The 22,959-nt window shown below is 34.4% G+C and overlaps 1 protein-coding gene across 3 annotated transcripts in view; it reads right to left on the bottom strand.

Moving 5' to 3' along the window:
- The window catches only part of LOC128987366 (protein yippee-like 2), a 119,919-nt gene that overhangs the window by 66,832 nt on the left and 30,128 nt on the right, over positions 1 to 22,959 (bottom strand). Inside the window, exon 3 of one of the 3 annotated variants that reach the window (XM_054408181.1) lies at positions 19,921 to 20,025. The exons of the other annotated variants lie outside the window; for them this stretch is intronic. The gene's annotated coding sequence lies outside the window, so the exon portion shown is untranslated. The remainder of the gene's footprint in view (positions 1 to 19,920; positions 20,026 to 22,959) is intronic. 3 annotated transcript variants of the gene reach the window in all.

The following is a 22,959-nucleotide window of genomic DNA, read 5'->3' on the forward strand; positions in this document are numbered from 1 at the left end:
ATGAAATGAATGCATTTTCCAAATTTGATTAAAATATGTATATAAACAAGCAAACTACAACAGTTTACTTATTCTAAGTATAACATGGAAATTTTAAATTTACAGATTTTTTGAATTTTCTCCGTAACCATTAGGCGCATAATTAACGCTTCAATATACTAAATTATTTGTTTTTCAAGCTCTACAAAATGGTTTATAAAGAAATTGCTAAATTTTAAGTTTTTAGTGTCAAAAATGGGAAAACCCAATTTTTACCCCATAAAACCCCCGTTCCCTTGGTTCGATCATGCTGGTTCGCGAACTCGTTCGAATAAACGTAGGTTTACACACTTGTACCAAATTTCATCAAATTTATGAATTTGAACGGATGGTGTTTTTGGCATCTAGGGACCTCAAAATGAAAAAGTAAATCGGTCCCGGGTCCAGGTCTCACCATGAGTACTACGGTAATAGCTTATTCCCTATAGGGGAAATTCGCTAACACAAATTTAGGATTTTGTAACAAAGTTTGGAAGACAGGTACTTAAATTGAGAAATAAATACACACAGTGAGTACTAAATCGTCTATTAGGCCTATACATTTCAATTATGGAAAGAAAATACAAAAATACTAACTAAAAAGTATAAAAATAGTACTAAAATAGTATAACTGAATAACAATTGAATATTCTACAAAGTGTCAAGGAATTTATACAGTACCGGTACAAACTTCATTTACAATATATTTTAAAACAATAAAATATATCAAAATCAAGAGCACAAAAAGAAGAAAAAAGCATTTAAAGATAAATTTTTTGTGTTACGCACTTTAAATTTGTGTGTTTCGTTTCTTATTCTTATTTTTATTTCTTTTTATAAATACACATTTTGCTACTGTAGTACCTTTACCTATTTGGTAGTGTTTGGACACCTTCTTATATGGGAAAAGGTTGAAAAATATGTTGATAATATTTCAAATTATCAAATCAAATACTTAGTCATTTTAACTATGTAAAAAATAATGTAAGTAAATAATTAAATATATTTTCTTAAATTGTTTTTGGCAACAAATAAATCAATTAAAACCTGGTAAACATTAAAGACCAAGAGCACAACAAATAAAGAAAGCAAAAAGAAAAATCATTTGTGTCCTAAATGAAAAATGGCTTTAATACAAAAAATAACGTTTTACTAAGTTGTAGAATATGCCTACTGTTATCTGTAAATATCAACCTATGCTCTTATTTAAGATTTCCTTCTGACTCCTTGCTGGATGTCCCCATTATATGACAGAAAACTGACAGTCTTTAAAACGTTGTTTTTACGTGTGGTGTTTATGTACCAAATCTTATTGATTTATCTATTGCCGTTTTGAAAATATTAAGCCCATGCGGGACTTTATAAATACACCTTGTATATGTGACCGTGAGCGCGGTAACTCGGGCAACAACGCTGCGAGTTTGATGAGATTTGTTACAAACGTGTAAGCCTAAGTTTATTAGAACGAGTTCGTGAACCAGCATAATCGGACTACGGGAACTGGTGTGTCTGAATTGCGAACACCTCCAAAATGCTGGAGACTGAACATAAGTCGCCAAGATTGCGCACAAATATTCGGAATCGGGGAAAATGGATGAGTCACTGTTTCTTGTAATTTATGGAAGATTTAATACAATTGTTTTAAATGTAATGTTTTAAGACTTGACTTGGCATGTACAAAAACGCAAAGAGTGGAAAAGTAAACGGATAAGCAAGAATTCATATGGGTGGGTTTCATCGATTTCCACTAGAGTGTGCAATTAATTGTGATATATTATATTTTTAAACGTGACAGAGTTTTCTTTTCATTTCAGGATTCTGAATCAACCACTTTCGCGATTTCGTGATTTTTGTGTTGAAATAAAGATAATTTTCTAAGGAAGGGAATGTCAATGCCATGATTTCATTTTTGTAAGTTTATTTTTTTTAGTCTAGCAGCCGACAGTAATAATTTAAAGTCGTTTCAGTGCTGTTTTAACTAACAGCTGGTTTCAAACTGTCATTGACGTTTTTATGTTACAAGTAGTTTACTTAAATATTGATCGTCGGTGTTTGCCCGCATACTGTTTCAATTTTAAATGTAGTTTTTTCCTACCGTAACGGATCTTCGTATTCAGGAAATCTGTAGATTTGAACTATACATCTCTAATACTTCTACCCTTGGGTAAAATCAAGATTTGTCTTAAATCAAATCTGTGTAAGTAGGCCTAAAGTTTATGCCATGAAAGTTATGTCATGTTTGTAGAATGTGTGTAGTCTATATCGATATACCAAAATTTCGAGGGTTATACAAATGTGAACCGGTGTAGCAGGTCTCTAGAAAACACTGGGGAAAATCCCCTACCATATTTTGAGCTGATTTTATTGTTAGTGCAACTTCAGAGTATACTTTTTACAAATTACATTAACATTTTCAAAATCTGTTTAAAACTCATGAGGCGTTCTGTTCACAAATTCACACCCTTCCAAATTAATTAAGTACGTAGGCTAGATAACACTGATAGTTATGAATTATGTTAATGTACGAATTATGGTAAAAAGATGAAACTGACTTTAGTAAATAACTAACTAAACTTTTCCTTAACTATGTTAAACAAACGTATTTGTCTCAGGTATTCTTGGGAGGGATACCTGAAGTGGGGAAGTCTAAGCTATTTTACAAAAAATACTTCCCGCTATAAATACAGTTGTACTCTACGAATTAATAGTCTGCAAATTACAGACGAATTCCATAAATCAATACTCTGAGAATAGTGGATACTATACTTAGGATTATGTTCTCTTGCAAACTTTTAAGTTATACGTATTAATATTCTGCGAACTACAGGTAGATTTAAATGTGTAACTTTCAAAACAATGGGCGACCGTTCATGGAATAACTGTACTACTTCAATGTCAATTTAGTTATTTAATATCAGCAGTGTGAAATCATGAAATAAAGTGAATGTGACACTGTTGCTTGCTTCTCTGTCAACGCAAACGTAAACAGTGTGAGCTTTTTCCTGTTTATTGCCGAAGAAACTAACCAATATTTACTTTCTAAATTCTTTTTACGGGAAAGAGTCCTTCACCAATATCAAATCAGGAATATTCTCAATACATTTATTTTACCATAAAATCCAGACAATTATTTAAATGTATAAAAATTATATACAGCATTTATTGCTCAATGTTTACAATTTAAGAATTAGGAAATGTGAAAATATGTTTGTCAAGTGTGTACTGACTGTATTATGATGTTGAGTGGTTGAAGCATGATCATATTAATACGAGTTGATTCCTTACTTAGTTGTCACTATTACTATAAACATTTTATTTCATTTCCACGTGTTTCAAATACATTTTATACGTTGACGGATAAAAAACTATATGTAATTTATACATCATTTGATGTATAAAATTAAGGAGAAATGTCTAGAGAAAGCACAATATCAAAGTGTTAATTTGTATTTATCTTAATATCCACAACATTTGCGTAATAATACCAAATCCTTCCCATTCTTGCGAGTTCAGTCGAGCGGTGGTAATATGGGACAGTCTCTACCCTTGTGAACAATAGCTGGCTCGAGTCACGAGCCCAAGCCCTACAGCAGGTATACCGGGGGAGATCATGGCAGGGGGGGACCTTTCCGGGGTGTGCATTTTGAAAACGATCGGGGTTAACGTATCCGGTTAACATCAATTCTAATTAGAAAATCTGGTAATTGTATATGATAAGTGAATATAATTATCTAATTAATACGCAAACTCAAAAATAACTCGTCATATCGACGAGTGCATGCTGCAACTGAAATTGAGTGTCCGCGGCCGGAAACATCACCCCCCGGTCTCTGACGTCAATATGACGTAGGGGGGTGATGTTTCCGGGGGCGACCTTTCCGCGTCCCCGCTCAATCACGTCCTGGTTGAAGTTTGTTCGCTACGCTCACTCACCTTTGTGTCCGTTAGCACAATAAATCGAGTAAAAATTATTCGATTTTGTTGTAACTTTGTACAAACGTGTGAACCTTAAGTTTATTTGACCGAGTTCACCAACCAGCGTGATATTTTATCGGGCTATATGAACTATAGGATTTATGGGGTTTAAGGTTTGCATTTATCCATTTGACACTCAATACATTAAATGTTGATGTTTCTTTTCAAACCATAATAAATTTAATATCTTTAAGGAAATATTCTAGTGGAAATCCAATCAGCAAATTTAAATTGCTGTGGCGACGGGGATATTTATTTTTACATAATCCAATTATTATTGCTTGTTGTTGATATTGGTTATTACATAATTTATATAATCTATTGGACATCTACAAAGCTATTTTGCACATTTATAGGCTATTAAAAATAAATAATACAATAACCTACTGGCCCAAAAACAAATTGTTTCAAACATTGGTCTTGAACTACTGTTGACATTATAGGCCTACAATATACGTGAAATATGCAACGATTGCTTTTTAGAAGAAGCCAATTTATTCAACAGTTTCTCAATACAGACTATCCCTAGTATTATACTACAACTCTCACATTTCTCACTTCTTAGTATAGTTGTTGTTTTATTCTTAGCCACTGAGTATAAACAGCAAAACAACCTTTTAAAACAATTTTTACTGTCGTTTTCGGTGACGTGGCGACGCTTTTTTATTGGGTTTACTTTCTTGTACAAATTTGCCATTTTAGTTTTTTTCTACAATCGAAATCACCACAGTAATAATTTAATTGATAAGGCAAGAGCTGCAGTTTTAAGCCCCAGGAAATATTGTGCTCTCTAGAGGTTGTGGATTAATATTGGGGCTTGTCAGTAAGGCTGGTTTTATGCACCACGACAGTCGCGAGTCGCGAGTCGCGCCACGTCTTGCGGCTGACAAAAATGTCACGCGACAGCGACACTTTTTTGTCGCGTAAACTCACATCCGGTGGTGGGGGAATTAAAGAAATCAGTCTGTTCTCAATCTAATGTTGTGTGTTGTGTTTTGATGTAGAAGTGATTATTAAGTTGTTTAAATATAGACCCTGTCGTGTTGTACACGTTAATGACAAAACCCCAGTTATTTAAACAACACATACAATTTACAGTTGGAATTGGGTCAACCCTCTTAAAAATGTCATTACACAATATAATGATGTAATTTATATTACAAATAAAGAGTAAAGAACTCATTTATATACTAATTATTAACATTAATCAATACAAGTATATGGAGAATATACCACGTGGAGTATGAAAAATACTACTGTCGCGCCGCGACTGTCGCGGTGCATAAACGTGCCCATTTGATCCAATAGAACTTGAACCGCGCGCGACACATTTTTTGAAGCTGCGATTCTAAAACCTGTCGCGGGTATTTAGAGTCGCTCCGCGGCAGTTTGTCGCTGTCGCGGTGCATAAATGCTCCCATTTAACTCAATAGAACTTGAGTCGCGCCGCGACAAGCGACACGCGACTGTCGCGGTGCATAAAACCGGCCTAACCACGCCCCCTCTTGATAAGAATTCTCGTATCAGTCAAAAGCTCGACCTTGAAACAAACGCCACTTTAATAGGCTATCTCCAGCTTAGCTAAAGGTGTGTTACAGTAATGTTGTCATCAGTTTATGCTGTTGTAAACAGAACGCTCTACAATGATATACTACGCCTATCTCTTTTTTCACTCCATACAATGCAGTTCCGGTACTTAGTTGTTGCCACACGTGTTGGAGTAGGTTATCGATACTCTAAATATCATTGCCTATTGTAATTGTAATATATTGTAATATTATGTATTTATATTTTACTATTGTCTGTTAAATTGTATAAGAATATAAGTATTTCAGCAAATTGTAACGATTTTCCCGATTTACTCTAAATATGGTGGAAACCCTTTTTAATTATGTTATAATAATTATGTCCAGAACTACACAAAGTTCAGTTTTTACCGGAGATAGCGGGCGTTATTGCAAACCGTTCACGGGCAATCTAATTATAACTTCAACAACCGACTGCTTACAGCCTAATCTGCTAATTTAAGTTTGCTAGTTTTATAACTTTAACTTGATCATTATTCTGTTATTCAAAGGTAATAACTGCATCAAATGACAATGTATTTTTTTAATTTAATTTAGTAAGCACTCGCATCAACGCTATTGTCGCGTGTTTGTGTTATTATAACATGAACATGTTTCATACAATAAGGTCCTAGCGTTCCAGCAACTCAGCTACATACGAGAGTAGACTGCTGCGGTAGAACAAAACAGTAGTGTAACAAATCAACAGTTCAGTTACTTCCTGTGTAGTTGAGTGATCCAACTGCACGGCGGCCAAATTGCGAGTGTTATATCAATGAATACACAAACTATAGTTTGTGTATTCATTGGTTATATACAACAAGATCACCAATCTCTTTCTTATAATGAAGATGGGACAGCATATAATTAATTCTTTCTAACTTAGCTTCAGGCCTGTCAAACAAAATTATCGAGCAAGACAACTTTGTTGACACTAAATTTAGAAACTAATTAAGAAGCCAAACTTAATCAAGCGGCAAAACAAAAAAGTCAATCAGCCGAAAAGTTGTGGCTCGGGGCAATCAATGAATGACGCAGTTGTCTGACGTCACGCCCGACTCAATGCTCAAGCCCTCTTGTAACTTCTCAGCTAGCTGCACAAAACAGACAGCTTCGAGGCAATCAATGAATGACGCAGTTGTCTGACGTCACGCCCGACTCAATGCTCAAGCAAGCCCTCTTGTAACTTCTCAGCTAGCTGCACAAAACAGACAGCTTCGAGGCAATCACTTGGTGAATATAAAAACAATTAAATTATTCTTATTTTATAATGTTTTTTTAATACATTATTACCAACACTTTTTGTGTAACTTATCTGTAACTGCCGATTCCTTAGAAGTAATATTTTAAATTTTAAAGGTGTCAAATTTGATATAACGATATGGTCTTCTATATTTATTATCTCATCGCCATAGCCTTGTTGCAATAATCTCATAAATAAAACATATACTTCACTCTTGGAGAGTCCGTGTCGTAGAAAAATCAGAAATATATTCTCTATATGTCCATGTTTACGAAAATCTGTAGTTATTACTATTGTATAAAAAATGTGTTAAAATACATACTATATATAGGGCCCCACAACACTTCCATCGACTCATTTATTTTATGAAAATACATCTAAACTTTGATTCCAATTTCATATTAATAATTTACAGGTTAAAAAACTTATTAGGTTAATGAACGTTATTGAACTCAATTTAGTTCCTCGCTTAAGATGTTGCTTTATTTAAAAATGTAGATGCTAGCCGTTTAAAAAAACCTTAAGCTTTGCGTTCAATCCATCGCACTAAAATATATACAAATTACATAGATATTGAATAAATAAATAGTTGTCTGAGGGCAAAATGTATGTATGTATCAGTTTGATGGGAAGAAGGTTACAATAACACAGTATGAAATGCAAGCAAACAGAATACAAAGTAGTTGGAAGATACGTTCAGAGAAAAACATTATTACTGTTTCAGAATAGCATAATACTTAATTTTAAATATTAAAACTTCTGAATGAGATATTCCTACTTGGCCTCATACAACTAGACTCGCCCTATCACTAGCCATGAATGTGGGCTCGACAAACATTCACATCGATTGATCTATGTTTAAACATGTTTATTAGTTACCTACACAGTAAACATTGAGAATAAAACATTGTTAACTGCAAGTAATTTATTTATTGCAAGATTTTATATCCAAACTAAATATTATATAGGCATGGGGGGCAAGTTACCACAAAATTATCACCGTACAAGCCTACAAAAATATTAAATCAATAAAGTAACAATCTTTAATCGGTTAAAAACTAAGCCGAATGAGCCGACAGTGACGGCGATCCTAATCTTGCATTAGCGCGCGGCGGACAGGTAGAGCGCACCCTTGAGCGATTAAATTATGTCCTTTTTATATAATAAAACTATGGAGTGATAGTATAAAAGAATCACGTTATTACCGTGAAACCATTTAAAGTGCAGTTTTTCGTACAAGAGACAAGTAGCCTATGTACAAATTAACGTAATTTGTGAAATATACATTTTCTTAAGAAATGTATTGAGAATAACCGTGGCTTTATTGATTGTAGTAATGAAGGAGTTGACTAATGAGTGCCAACACAACTATAATTTTTCAAAACTAAATAACTCTTGTACTATTGGAATTAATCGTGATCTCGACATTATATTTCATTAATTCAGTGTTGAAAATATTAAAGAATATTTGTAGCTCAATGGAAGCTTCACAGACAACCTATACATGGACGACTCAGTCACTCACGGTGTATAGAGAGGAGAGGCCAAGTCAATACCGGGACAGAACTATGACTAAAGCACACGGAAGGTCAAGGTCAAACTGCTACCGACTTCAAGTATTGGTAGAGCACAAACAACTAAGTATCATCTATATATATAATTCCGTAAGTCAAATTTTTGTAAAGAAATTGTGAGTGACTGGATGGCCGTAGAAGGATGGGAGGGGTCTTATTTTAAAGGTCTTGACGTGAATTTTGAGGGAAAACTATTCATTTTTCTTATTTTTTTTACCATAAATTCGCAACAGAATAAAACTTTTCCCATTAAAACAACATGGGGTTTAATTTGTTTACATCTTTTGAAATTAAAACAGCTGTGCCACAGATTTGAAAACAGTGATCAATACACGCATTTGGTTTACTTTTAGCCAGTCAACTATGAAATGTATACTATAATAAAACTGAAATATTGAAGATTAGTCGGAAAAACGTCTGCATTCTTTGTTTATATTTAAATCATAAACTCATAAATCATAAATCATATACTCAAGTTTCATTTTTTCATGCTTTTACTTTATTGTCGTGTTAAAGCAATAAACGACATAGAATAAATATTCTGTATAAATAATCAAAGAGTCGAAATTAAATCTAACTTCTGTTTTGTTTTTATTTTTAAATCATATGTTCAAGTTTATTTTAAATGATGTTGTTTTCTTTATATTTCTACACATTTTAAGATTAAGGTTGTGTAAATATATACAACAACAAAAAACCTATAAATGTTATTGGTTCTAAAGTGGTGTATTTGCATTACTTCGTAAGTAACTTTTTTTAGTGCAGTGAATATACAACGTAGAGTAATCATATTCGATCTTACTTTTATAAAATCACCAGGGATTCAAGATGTTTTGGTATGTAGGCTGCTGGATATATATTCTTTTCATTATAAGTACTGTAATTAATATGAACGCCAGGGGAATACCACAAAGGCGGGGAACTGTTCATAGGAATGACAGTGCGCGTAGGAGAGCAAGAGTAGATAATGACGAACTTAATCAAGATATGTTACAACCCCTTTTTAGGAGACCCATGGTAGACGAGAGAAATGTAAAGATCCATGATGCAGGATTACTGGACCAAGAGTGCATTCAATGTAGTGCTCTTCATTTTAGAGAAGAACTAACGAATAATCATTTTATGACATGTTGCCATAACGGACTTATTAACCTTCCTCAGTCAAAAACTAATGTAGAACTTAAAAGTTTGTTTGAAGAGAGCCCACAACTGTATAAATTCATTCGACAATGCAACAGTGCGATGGCTTTTGCTTATTTTTCAGCCAGTAAGAAAGATATTCCAGGAAAAGGACCATACTGTTTCAAAATTCAAGGACAGATTTATCGTTCAATCTCAGATTTGCTGCCTCAACATGATGAAGACCCCGTGTATGGCCAATTGTACATTATTGACACATCAACAGCAACAGAAATTCGTCAAAGGCGTCGAAAAAATAGTTACTTAAAACCTGAAATATTGTCAAAACTAGCTGAAATTCTATTAGAAAATCCATTTGCACAAATTTACAAAAGAGCTTCGGAAGAAATGGTTGTACAAGGTGACAGTGAATTAGAACTTAGGTTTGTAGACAGGATAAATATGGATCGTCGTAGGTATAATAAGCCTACTGCAGATGAAATTGCAGGCGTCTTCAATTCATCTGAAGGCGAACCTCCAATGAATTTTTAAAATTCCAAAAAGGGAAGCTTTTATTTATCCTCATTAACCACAAGACCAAAGCTACCTTAGTAAACCAGTATTTATTTACAAACAATGATATGTTTGCTGCCTTTTCATGTTAAACCACTGGAGTGATTCAAATTATTTATTGAAAATAACATTCAACAAAAGCAAACAAAGAAGAACAACAAACTGGTTTTTACACAAAAGATATGGTGTAGGGATGCCTATTCTGACACATAGATAATGTTATTCTGAGTTTGTTTAAATACCGGTATTGCAAAAAGTTGTTTTACATTTGAGCTTTTTAGGGACTTATGTACCTACAAGCCACTAGTAATGCTAAATTAGTAATTCGATTAAGCGATATTTTATTACATTATGTAATTTGTTAACTCAAGAATTTTAAAAATATTTTAAATTTAAACGTTTACTTTATTTTGAATAGATAAATAATCTTTCTTTGTAACCTGATTTATTATTACGACAAGTCCTCTCTAATGAGTACAGCACCATTAGTATCAAAATTTACTAATTGAGAGTATTATAATACAATTGCATTCTATAAATGACATCATGATGTATTTGGAAATTTACATCAGGCTCATTCTGTATAAAACTGTATTGATATATAAAAATTAAACTTGAATCATAATTCGTTGTTGTTTTTAGATCTAGTTTCCTCGTTTAAGAGCCCTATATTTTTTTCTTGAAACAAAAATGGAGCTAAGTCACTGAAACCACGGGTATTATCATTAACTTAAAAGCTTAGCGTTCATTGTGGTTGGCGGGATGGACAGCGCTCTACCACTATTGTACGAATACGTATGTAATCTTGGCTGTGTCGCGCACGTCGCACATCCCAGCCACTATAGCCACACTGTTCTACTTCTGCCACCATGCAAACTTTGTATAGAGGTTCACAATAATTATTATTGTGATAATAATCAGTTGTGAATGTGTGTTAACCAGTTGGAATCTCGAGCATTGAGAGTGCGAGGTCTGTATAAAAATACAATATGTTAAAAACACCAAGGCAAGTTGCACTCAGCTTACGCGCCAAAGTACAGTTTTATTTTACGAAAATTAACATTTGAGGTTAACAATAATAATAAGAAAAATTAGTGCAACATAGGTTAAATATAATAAATTAGGTGCACAACACCTCGGTGCTCTAAGTGTTATACCATAACATGTCTTCGTCATTTTTAATGTACAGTAATTTATTTGCACATTAATCTGGTTTAGTGCCCTTGAATGAAAACAACTGTAAAACACGATTCGTCTATGTACTGTAGTGAAATTTCACTTTAGGTTCTGGAAACACATTTTTTATATGATGTTTTCAAATAGTTTATGTGAGGAACACACAGTAAGCTCATATATGCACTAAATATTACTGGTACAAGTTTTAACAAGTTATTGACTTTTAACCATAGACGAAGTATCATATTATTCCATTTATGCCAAGACTATGTGCTGGAACTGTGATCAACTCTGGAGAGCCAGACGCGTGTGTGTTGTCTGATAGTTTAGCCACACACAACAGCGGCTTTGTCCATCTACATAATGCATACTAGTGTGTGTGTGTGTTGATGTGTGGTAGTGTTAGTAGAGGTTCACGGTCGTCCAGCAGCTGGCCACCACACACACACACACACACACACATTATTGTGACACGCTGTACAACAGCGTACAACAGATATTAAAGAACACCTGGGCAAGTTCAAAGGAAGACACCAACACAGGAGGGGAACACATTACTTTGGATTAAACCCATTACATCATTACATGTGTTTGGCTTCAAAACTATTGTCCACGTAGTCTCGTTATTGAGGTAAATGTCTGATAATTCGATAATTACATATAAAAACTAATCTCCAAGATTACTTAACAACAAAAAAATGGCTTAGGCGGTTGAAGGCACCTGAACTAGGTAATTAGTCGTGGTGGTTCAAGGCACCAATCGTTATAGAATCACAGTTCACAGTTCACACAGTTCAAAAATCTTTATTTTCTGCATAAGATGTAAATACAAATACTCCCATGAACCACGCAGGGTTCGGGCGGGAAAAAAATACAATATGTTTAGTACAGAATAGCTGTCTGGCAGCCTAAATCATCATAATGTCTATTGTTCCTTTCTTCAATATTAGGTAAGTCACATCACTTTTTTCACTTTTAACAATCTATAACAATTCTTTCTTTTTTACAATTATAAAACGATTGTGCACGTTTGCTATAGCTATCCAAAAATCAATACATACTGTAGTGTGTGTGTGTGTGTGTGTGTGTGTGTGTGTGTGTGTGTGTGTGTGTGTGTGTGTGTATTGACCTAAAAACTATTTTCAACGTAGTCTCTTCATTAAGAGTATTAAATTTTAGCTAAAAATTAAATATTTAACTCGTGCCAAAATGAGGCTATTAGTGGCGGTTAAAGACAAAACTCCAGCAATCGTAAACAGCTTTGTTGACCGATGGCTTTTGCATAAACTAACAATATCAGCAAACTAACAGCATCATAGTGCCTGTACTCTACTTGCTGCTTGTTGTATCTAATATAGTTTTGAAAAATGTTTAAATTGGTTGTTATAAAAACGTCAAGAATATTTCAAGCTAGAACTCGGGCATAATCCTAGTGCATGGTAATATATGTTTTATCACACAATAAAGAACGTGATTCAGCAAAACTAACTCAGTCTAACTCGACAATCTGTGGACCCAGAGTTTGTCGATTTTGGGAGTTGTTGAGTTTTCCAGTACAACAGACTAATTTTTAATTAGTTTTATTTATTATTTATTGTTAATTTATTACTTACACTAGTATTTTTACGTACTGAGTAAGCAATCTTCAAATAAATGTAAAATATTCATCAATTAAAACTTGACAAGTGACAACAGCAAGACAAAGCCAGCTAGACTTTTGCCCTGTCAGCTGTTGACGGTCGAGTTACCGGGTGTCGAGTTAGTGAGGTTTTACCACGAATACTTGAACAGACACAGTATGGATCGTAAATAAAAAAAATGATGTCACTGACCCGAAAAAACATTATTCAACATTCCTTAAATGGAACTGACAAAACTAATGATAATGTTATACAAGAATCACCTGTGTCGTATATTGTTAGAACACTATTAAATTAATGCACCATTAGTTTTAGTAAAAAATCTAAATCATCAGCTTGCGGTTCCGTTTTGTAAATTGTTTTCTATGAAATAACAATCATTTAATACTATACCTAGCATCATTGATAAAAAAACAAATGTCAAACCAAACTACTAAATTAATTTTTTGTTTTTTTGTTGAAAGTGGTGAAGTGTAGAGAAAGTCACGTTTACTTTATTGGTATAAATATGAACTCCGAACCCTCAGTTTGCAACAACATTATCATCAATCTGTGCCCAATGAGCTATGGTTGTCTTGCCTGGAGCCCGTGCCAACCACTATATATATACTATACATACACTATATATATATACTAGACTAGCAGCGACTCAGGCCAACCTCCAATCAAAATATGCATTATCACAATATCTTGTTATATGTCAAAGATGCTAACTTAGTTACTTAAATACACTAACTTGTTTGATAATAGACAAAATCAATAATGCCAATTTTACATGCTAACAAAAGGTCATTGTAAATGCAGTAATGGAAGGACGTGCGAGACTGTAGTGGATAACTATGAAAGTCAAACCCGACGTGCGTGAGAGCCCGCTTAAACAGTCCTCTGTAATTTCATTTTCCGCCACTACCTTTTACGGCTTTTACCACGCGACGGGTGTATCGCTTTAATGCATCTCCAAAATTGCACTTTGTTGACGAACAAAGAACAATCACTTTAACATATTGTAGGTTCACCTAAGAAAAATGTGACAACCTGACAAGTATCTACTAATGACATGAAAATATCCTCCCCCAAACTACCTAGAGAAGTAAAGACCTACTACCACAGAGGAACGAAACTGAATATTTCCACTTCTTTACGCTACAACTAAAAGCCATTTTAAATACGCAAATAATTAGTTTTGAATTGTGGTTCCAGTTGCCAAAACCTGGGACGTCTGAAGGCTATTAACGTAATTCTGCAGTTATGACAACTTCGCAGGTCTACTGGACAGCATAACTCGATGTTAAATTCAGTATCTATCACAGTTTTCTAGATATAGGCTTGCGATTAAAAACTGATAAAATATGATAGTTTTTACTGTACTAGTTCCATTATTGTAGGTTCCATTGGTTGGTAAAAGAGCTGGAAAACATTAGAGGATGTGAACTAAATGGAATGCGAAGTACAGTAGCTAGTTTTTATGTGGTCTTATTTCTACTTTATGTACACTGTACATGTATTGACCCACTGAACCAAACATTTATTTCCTGAAATAAAGCAATAGAGCACTACAAAATGGAAACAAACCCATAAAATTGGCTATCAGGAACTGAACGAAAAAGAAGTCTCGGGACAATTTTCGCAATTTCCTGGCGAACTTTCCCCGGGCTGCACGAAATCGTGCTTCCTTCGCGACTGAAACTGACCTCAACACTGATTTAAAGATCGTGAAAGTGTATTGTACCATAGACTAAGCAACACAAATTGTACATCAGAAATAGGAATCGCCTAAACATAACACTGAATCAGGAGTAAAACTGCTATTAGCGAACTACCCATTTAGGATAACTATTACGGTAGGTCTCATGGACCTACACCAAAGACCGATTTACTTTTTTGTTTTGAGATCCCCACAGGCAAAAAAAAACATCCGTTCAAATCCATGCATATATAGTCTATATGTATTTGTTCATTTGAGTCTGTTAGCGATAACTCGAGTAGCCTATAAATCGTCCGAATTGAATTTTGTTAACAAATGTATAGACCTAGATTTATTCGACCGACTCCACAATAAAGCAGCGTGGAATAGAGTTTTAGAGGGATGAAAATCGGGTTTTCAGATTTTTGACCATTAAAACATAAATTAAAATTTTGCAATTTCTGTGCAAACCATTTTGTAGAGCTTGAAAAACACTTTTTTTGTTTACTGAAGCGGTGTTGTCCAGTTAATGGTTATGGAGAAAATAAAAACCACTATAAATTTAAAATTCCCAAGTTATTATTATGGAGAATAAGTAACCTTTTGTGGTTTTCGTATTTAAAGTGATCAAATTTTACACAATTTTATGTTTTCAATTTTTAGTAAGTTATGCCATTTCACTAAACATATGTTATTTACTGTATTACCTTCCATGTAGCAGCAAACCTAATGCTATTTTAATGGCAAATAAATCTGGCATTTTAAAAGAAATATATTAATGAGTAAGCAATCAGGTAAATATAAATTTGCTCAGTCTGCAGGTTTGCTGCTACAGGAGTATACTTTTAAATATGCGCAAATCAGCTGCAAGTTGTACTCTAGGAGGATTAAACATTACTATAGAATAGTATCGAGTGGGCTTTCAAGGTCCTATTTCTATTATGCAAACAGACACGGATCCGACAAACCGGAAGTCGGATTACAACGAGCGCGGTGCGCCAGCTGATTGAGATCACCTGATTTGCGTACAGCTGATTAATTATTTATTACTGCTGCTCTCTTCACGCGTATCGAATTAACAGAGATTTGAATTCATATTGATAATCTGTTGTGTCTGTGGACGTGCCTTAATGTGGTAGAGTTATGAGTGTAATCCAATTTCAAAAAATCTACAGAAGACTGATTCATAGCGATGTGATGAGACACAGAAAAAATAGTCTTTTGGCTATGGAGGAGTTTGTCACGCATTTATTAGTTTGAAACATGCACTTAAACCACTTAAAATGTGTTGTTTTACGTCTATATATACTATATCTACACACAAGCAATTTCAGAGTGCGATCAATGGTTCATAAAAAATAGCTTACAGGCAGCATATTTTATCGAAATTTTAGGGAGAATATTTCATATATTTTTATTCTTGAAATTAACTGAACGGGTTAAAAAAACCAACATGAGATAAATCATAATAAGGACGGAGCCGAGTTACTATATCACCGCTTCGTTGATCTCCGGACCCCCCCCCCCCTCTCCTTTGAATTTTGGCTAGCATATTACGTGCAATTTTAAGTGTTTTTTTTTTATAATGCTAAGTTGTTTTGTTCTTTGAATTAATAAGTATGTACTAGTGTACATGTTGCTCGAAATCAAGCAATTGCAAAGAAGTAAAGTAGTTATTTAAAAACAAATAACTTATTTAAAAAACTAATAAAAGTCATAATTTCCGATGAGTTTTAGACTCAAATCATAGATTACTTACCTAACAGTTCCATACAATCAACATTTCTCGTAAATATTATATTAATTTTTAAAAGATTATTTTGTTTTTTAGTGTATTCACTTAAAGCCACATTAGGTTGTCCATGATGATCTTCGTCAATGATAATGTAGTCTGCATGGTACTACCATAGATAAAAGAGTGTTTTATCTATGGTACTACCCATTGTCGCCAGTACGTTTACAATTTTCAGTCATTTTTTTATAGCGATAACATTTTGTTAACATTACTTAAGAACTGCCTGATTTTCTGCATAACCTCTCACCTCTCTATCACAATTGTATTTGCTTCAATTGGCAATAATTTGGCTAGTTACTGTTATAACGTAAGCTATATCATTGAGTATACACGTATACTCAATTATATACGTGTATACTCAATGGTTAAATTTACCTGAAAAAATTCAGAATTGAAAGTCCTAATGTTGTTCAGATGGGTTTTGTTTCCCTTAAATGTGAATAATGCAAATCCTTCAATGAGTTTTTTTTAAGATTTCTTGGATATAGTCATATTATTTTAAAATCACTTGACTTTTATGAAAATATATATTTAATGTCCTTGCCGTACCAGTTTAATTCGGCCTTAGAGTTTTTTCCTTTGCCAATCATCATAAAGTCAAGTCCGTGTTTCCTACAAAATAGTAACACTTCGGCTAACATCCTTGTTCATTGTTTGTAGGAATCTTCATATTGTAGGTGTTCTTCATTATATAGGAGGAAAAATATATCAAATTGCCCAGGCTTTCTCGATTTTTTATATTGTATATTAAAGTAGTGAATATTTAATTTCAACAAAATCAGTAAATGAACCCATTGCGTTTCGTTGAATTGAAAAATAAATATACCAGCAATTAAATTATACAGCTGATCAAAATGTAAACAATTATGTTCTTCGTAAGGATAACATGGGAACTTTTAAAGCCACTGGGGCAGAGCCCAAGGGACTTTTTCAAATGCCAGTTTGCAAATCTACGCGACACGCTCTTTCCAATGAGACGTCAATGGAAAAAATCGGTTAAGAAATGGCGGAGGAGTTCAACCGACAAAATTTCATGTAGCGTATTAGATTCTGAATTCTTTTGTATACGAGTATTATAAAGCAAAACAATGCAGACGCATTTGTGTTGAATGTTTTGTTTTGGCTATCATACATTATTATTGTATTACAATATATATCACCCTTTCACTCGAATCACATATTTACCTCAAATCAGTCATGTGTTGGATTGGATGACTTGGATTTCATTGCGGTTGATGACAGAAAAGTCCTTTGCGTTATGAGACAACAAACACAACAATGCGATGTTGATGACTTAGCACTACACTTCTATCTTTATGACAGTTTAGACACAATGCGTCATCCCGCAGTTTTGCTTTCGTGTAAGGTTTAACTAAAGTGACTTTGGTTAGGTATATTATTGTTAAATTGTGCATAGCCTATATATTATAGACCTATTTAAAATATACCATTCAATAGACATACATTGGTATTAAGTTAAAATGTAGCTTGTTGCCATTAGTACTCTTCACGTAATTACCAGAGGTTTATAAAAAATGCTGGACTGTGAATTTTTCAATTCTTATGCCGTAAAAACTGCAACATCATTACATATTTCTTAAGAAAAACAATGGAACAAAAGGTAAAAATCTCTGTCCTTGAAATACAACCTTACCACTATTACCTCAGTTCTACTCTAATGCCGCATTCGCCTAGTTATAGCCTACAAACACAACACTGGTTCTATAACGGTTTCCAAGACACAATAACACCGCCGCTATTGTTTGCTACAGTTTCCCCGCCAAGGACCAGTGAAAGTGGGAAAAGCGCGCGAGATGTGGTATTTGGCGGTAAATCGATCTCCATGCGTCACAGCGTGCGTGATGAGTTTGAGTGTACTAGAACTAGGCTATTGTATACAAAGATGTCAGAGTATGGAAAACCTGGACGTTGTATGCAGGGAGCGACAAAGTTGAAGGGTTTAGTTATCTGCGCCTGGAGGAGTTGCGCGTTACCCAACACGCAACAGTCGTCTGCTCGTGTGAAAGTTAACTTGCATAACGCTGCAGCTGCACTGGCGCAGTCAACACTAACACTGCAAGTCTCAATTACTTATCTACCTATTACCTATACTTGCAGGTGGCTCAGATTTAAAGGAACTATAACAGAAGATCAATGATATTACAGGTTCGGCTATTCTCCAGATTGATTATAGGCCAAGTTCGTCATCTTTAATTGAGTAATTAAATAACTACGATTTCATTTGTCAACTTGATGCTAGTAACTAGACTCGTACTTGCACCGTTCCCTGACAACCACAAAACAACTTTCCACCGAAGAATAAATTGTTATTGTACCTACAGTGTCATAACCCTCAAGGAAATAAAGATCAATACTGTGTAAATACCATAACAGAGACATTGTCACATTGTCTATACCTACACTAATATTATTCGATAATCATGTTATGACATATTACGCTTATAATACTCAGGTAGTAAAGAGGAAAATTATTGAAGTATTTTTTTTTAATTACAGGCCTACACGGATACATTATATCAACGCCCTTGAGAAAATAAGGGGACTTACCCTAGTGCACCCTATACACTCTACGCTGTGCACCAGCTAAATGTTTAGTTTATTATGACACCCATTTATTATATGGATGAGTATATTTCTCATGCACATCAAAATATTGCACAATAATCCAAATAATAAATGGTATAAAGACTGTATGATAACATCATTATTAAATGCATCGTATAAATTATTTCAGTAGAATAAATCATATATCTACAAAATAAGTACTGTAGGTAGGTTAGTGACTACACACTAAAGTAAATAGATTAAGGAAAACAGCCTCAAGAACTGTCAAAATTCATAACACTCTCCTTTTTACCCAGTCAGAGCAGTGTAATCGATTGGTGATCGGTGTTAACCACCAAACCGTTCACCAATTAATAAACTAATTAATTAACTCTATGGCTACACTTGGACCGGGCAACCAAATTACACCGACCTCCTCTTCCCTGTTCTCTGACATATCGTTGTCTAATTTAAACTATCATTCATTTCAAATATGTTTAGGGACACCTCAAGAACGAGAGAATTGCCTTTTATCACGATAACAATACAAAGCAAAATACGCAGTACTTCAGATAAAAGTATGGATCCAGGAAGATCTGCTCCGAATGTGGCCTTGAGCACTTGCTAGTGTTGAGTTTGAGGTTAGGTATTTTGTGTACACATTACACTCACACTGTATGACTGTAGTAAGCCGCTAAGGTTACTGTAATGAGGCCTTGGTGAAGGGGAATGCCGCAATATTAAGCAACTCCGCACGCGCAGCAGGCTGCAACACCCCTTGTATTTAACTACTGATTAAACTACGCTGTCAATGCTGTCACTTATACCAAGACAAGATTGTTTGACGTATTTACAATCCATGTTACTCGAGGGTTTGATTTTTCATTAATTCTTCTTTGCATATTTGTTTATAAGTGAGCCGTTTTAAAATGAAGCGGTTGGTTTATTCTCTTTTGTTAGCATTAGTTGAACGAATAACCCAAATAGTAGTACCTTCAAATCTGAAGGCTGGTGGTTCGATTCCAAGCGAGATCGTTACCATAGGCCTCCCCATGTCCTTTATCACTAGGCCAACAGGACAAGGGTTTGGACCACTCTCTAACAAAAAAGAAGAAGAAGGAATTACAATAGTGTACATGTATCCAAAATTTATTTACCAAAGATTCAATCTTTTTTCTATGTTGCGTTTCTTCGTGCAATTCAGCTTAGTATGTTGGCAAAAGCAAATTGGTGTAAGAACCATAAATTAAAATACCCCCGCTGCAGCAAACATGCAAACTAAGTGAATTTCCATTTGCCTGATTTCATTGTCAATAACAAATGTTTAAGGAGTACATAGGTTTGCTGCTACTGTACAGGGAGGGTAATAGTTATTTTTTTAGTAAAATATTAATAGCTAAGTATAAAATAAATACATTTGCCAAGTTTGATCAAAATATATCATGGGAAATTTAATTTTTGAATTTTCTTCGTAATTAAAAACGTTACGAGAACACTTCGATATACTAAATTAATTGTTTAGGTGTTAACCATTATAAAGTGTTTGTTGGTTGAGTGTTTGCCGCACTCTAGTATTCCAACCAAACAACACAAAACAGTGTACTTTTACAAGACACATAGTACGCGTACGGTTGAAAATAAGTTAGAACACTAAAGATACTACGACTACGATTAGCTGGTGCAGTGTTTCCCATTTCGCTCAACATTTTGAATTAACCTTAACTAAAAACGTGTTGTATAGTGTTTGAAAGACTAATTACTTACATGCTTTATAGTAACTGTAGGAGAAATAAAATGTGTTTCACGAGCGCAAAGTGCCACTTCGCACAATAGTTACACAAATAACTTTTTTGGTTGATATTGTATAAACAAAGTGACCACAGCAATAGAAAAGAGGTGTTCACATGAATTTGCTGGTAAGTTTATCCAAAATCAAAATCAAATAGGACTATAATTACAGAATTTTCTGTGATATGTGGTTGATATTTCTAACTCTAAACTAATAAATATGTGGATAAAAAAAATGAACAATGTTGAAAGTAAAATGTCCAAGGTCTATGACGATCGTCAAGTCTTCAGTCACGTAGTTGTCAATGTCATATTGATTGTCTGGGGTTCATCAACCCTCCATACTTCACATAGAGTAGTTATATACGCTGTACTTAGGTGTTTCATTCTGACAAAAATAAACTCTTACAGTGAGTTACAGTATATGGTTAAGTTTGGTTAATCTATATAAATAAAATTAGAGTTTTGTCTGTACATTGCTTAGAATAATGAACTTTTTGGTTATTTTTACATTTCATAGGTCAGAGAAACCGAATCAAACCTTATCTCAATTTCTGTCTGTCTGTCTGTCTGTCTGTCTGTCTGTCTATCTGTCATTCTCTTGGTAACGCTAAAATACGCACTTTATTACAACTACTCCTCAATAACTATAGCACTGTCCCGCCTGAAACTTATTTTCCAAATACTATACATATATGAGATGGTTTTGAGACGTATTTCATCGAATATGAGACAGTTAGATATTTAACAGTAAACCCTTGAAAATCAAGTTTTTGTCGATTTTTGACGTGGAATTTCTGGAAGCCCATGTTAACCTTATGAGAAATGAAATTATTGAATCTTAACAGCTGTTTCAATTAAACAAGTTGGTTCTGTTCTGTGATGTTCAATAGCATTAAAGTTACAAGGATTACCAACAGGGTGCAGCACTAGCACTATTATTTCTTTTACATTTATGACAACAGCTAATTTGCAACCTGGAGGCGAGTGAGCGTAGCGAACGAGCTAACCTGAAGGCAAGTGAGCGTAGCGAACGAGCTAACCTGAAGGAAAGTGAGCGCAGCGAACGAGCTCCAACATACAGGTGAGTGAGCGTAGCGAACGAACTTCAACCAGGACGTGATTGAGCCATGCAAACGAGATCAGATAGTAAAAATAAAAGTAAGCCTACCGTTATAGGATCGACCGGCAGACACAGAGGTAATTTAACCTTTTATTGATTGTCATACCGATCCGGAACAACAAAAAACAACATAAAATGAAGCTATGTATAATAGTTTGGCCAGCATATCTTAAAATATGCAAACCAACTGCTGTTCTTTATATAAGAAGGTTTCAACTGAATATTATAAGATCCCCGTGCGTAGAACGGGTACACAGCTATCTATATAAATAAAATTAGAGTTTTGTCTGTACATTGCTTAGAATAATGAACTTTTTGGTTATTTTTACATTTCATAGGTCAGAGAAACCGAATCAAACCTTATCTCAATTTCTGTCTGTCTGTCTGTCTGTCTGTCTATCTGTCATTCTCTTGGTAACGCTAAAATACGCACTTTATTACAACTACTCCTCAATAACTATAGCACTGTCCCGCCTGAAACTTATTTTCCAAATACTATACATATATGAGATGGTTTTAGACGTATTTCATCGAATATGAGACAGTTAGATATTTAACAGTAAACCCTTGAAAATCAAGTTTTTGTCGATTTTTGACGTGGAATTTCTGGAAGCCCATGTTAACCTTATGAGAAATGAAATTATTGAATCTTAACAGCTGTTTCAATTAAACAAGTTGGTTCTGTTCTGTGATGTTCAATAGCATTAAAGTTACAAGGATTACCAACAGGGTGCAGCACTAGCACTATTATTTCTTTTACATTTATGACAACAGCTAATTTGCAACCTGGAGGCGAGTGAGCGTAGCGAACGAGCTAACCTGAAGGCAAGTGAGCGTAGCGAACGAGCTAACCTGAAGGAAAGTGAGCGCAGCGAACGAGCTCCAACATACAGGTGAGTGAGCGTAGCGAACGAACTTCAACCAGGACGTGATTGAGCCATGCAAACGAGATCAGATAGTAAAAATAAAAGTAAGCCTACCGTTATAGGATCGACCGGCAGACACAGAGGTAATTTAACCTTTTATTGATTGTCATACCGATCCGGAACAACAAAAAACAACATAAAATGAAGCTATGTATAATAGTTTGGCCAGCATATCTTAAAATATGCAAACCAACT

Source organism: Macrosteles quadrilineatus, unplaced genomic scaffold, assembly GCF_028750875.1.
Source record: "Macrosteles quadrilineatus isolate MER2022 unplaced genomic scaffold, UCM_ALF_1.0 Scaffold_2__2_contigs__length_208266976, whole genome shotgun sequence".
Taxonomy (NCBI): domain Eukaryota; kingdom Metazoa; phylum Arthropoda; class Insecta; order Hemiptera; family Cicadellidae; genus Macrosteles; species Macrosteles quadrilineatus.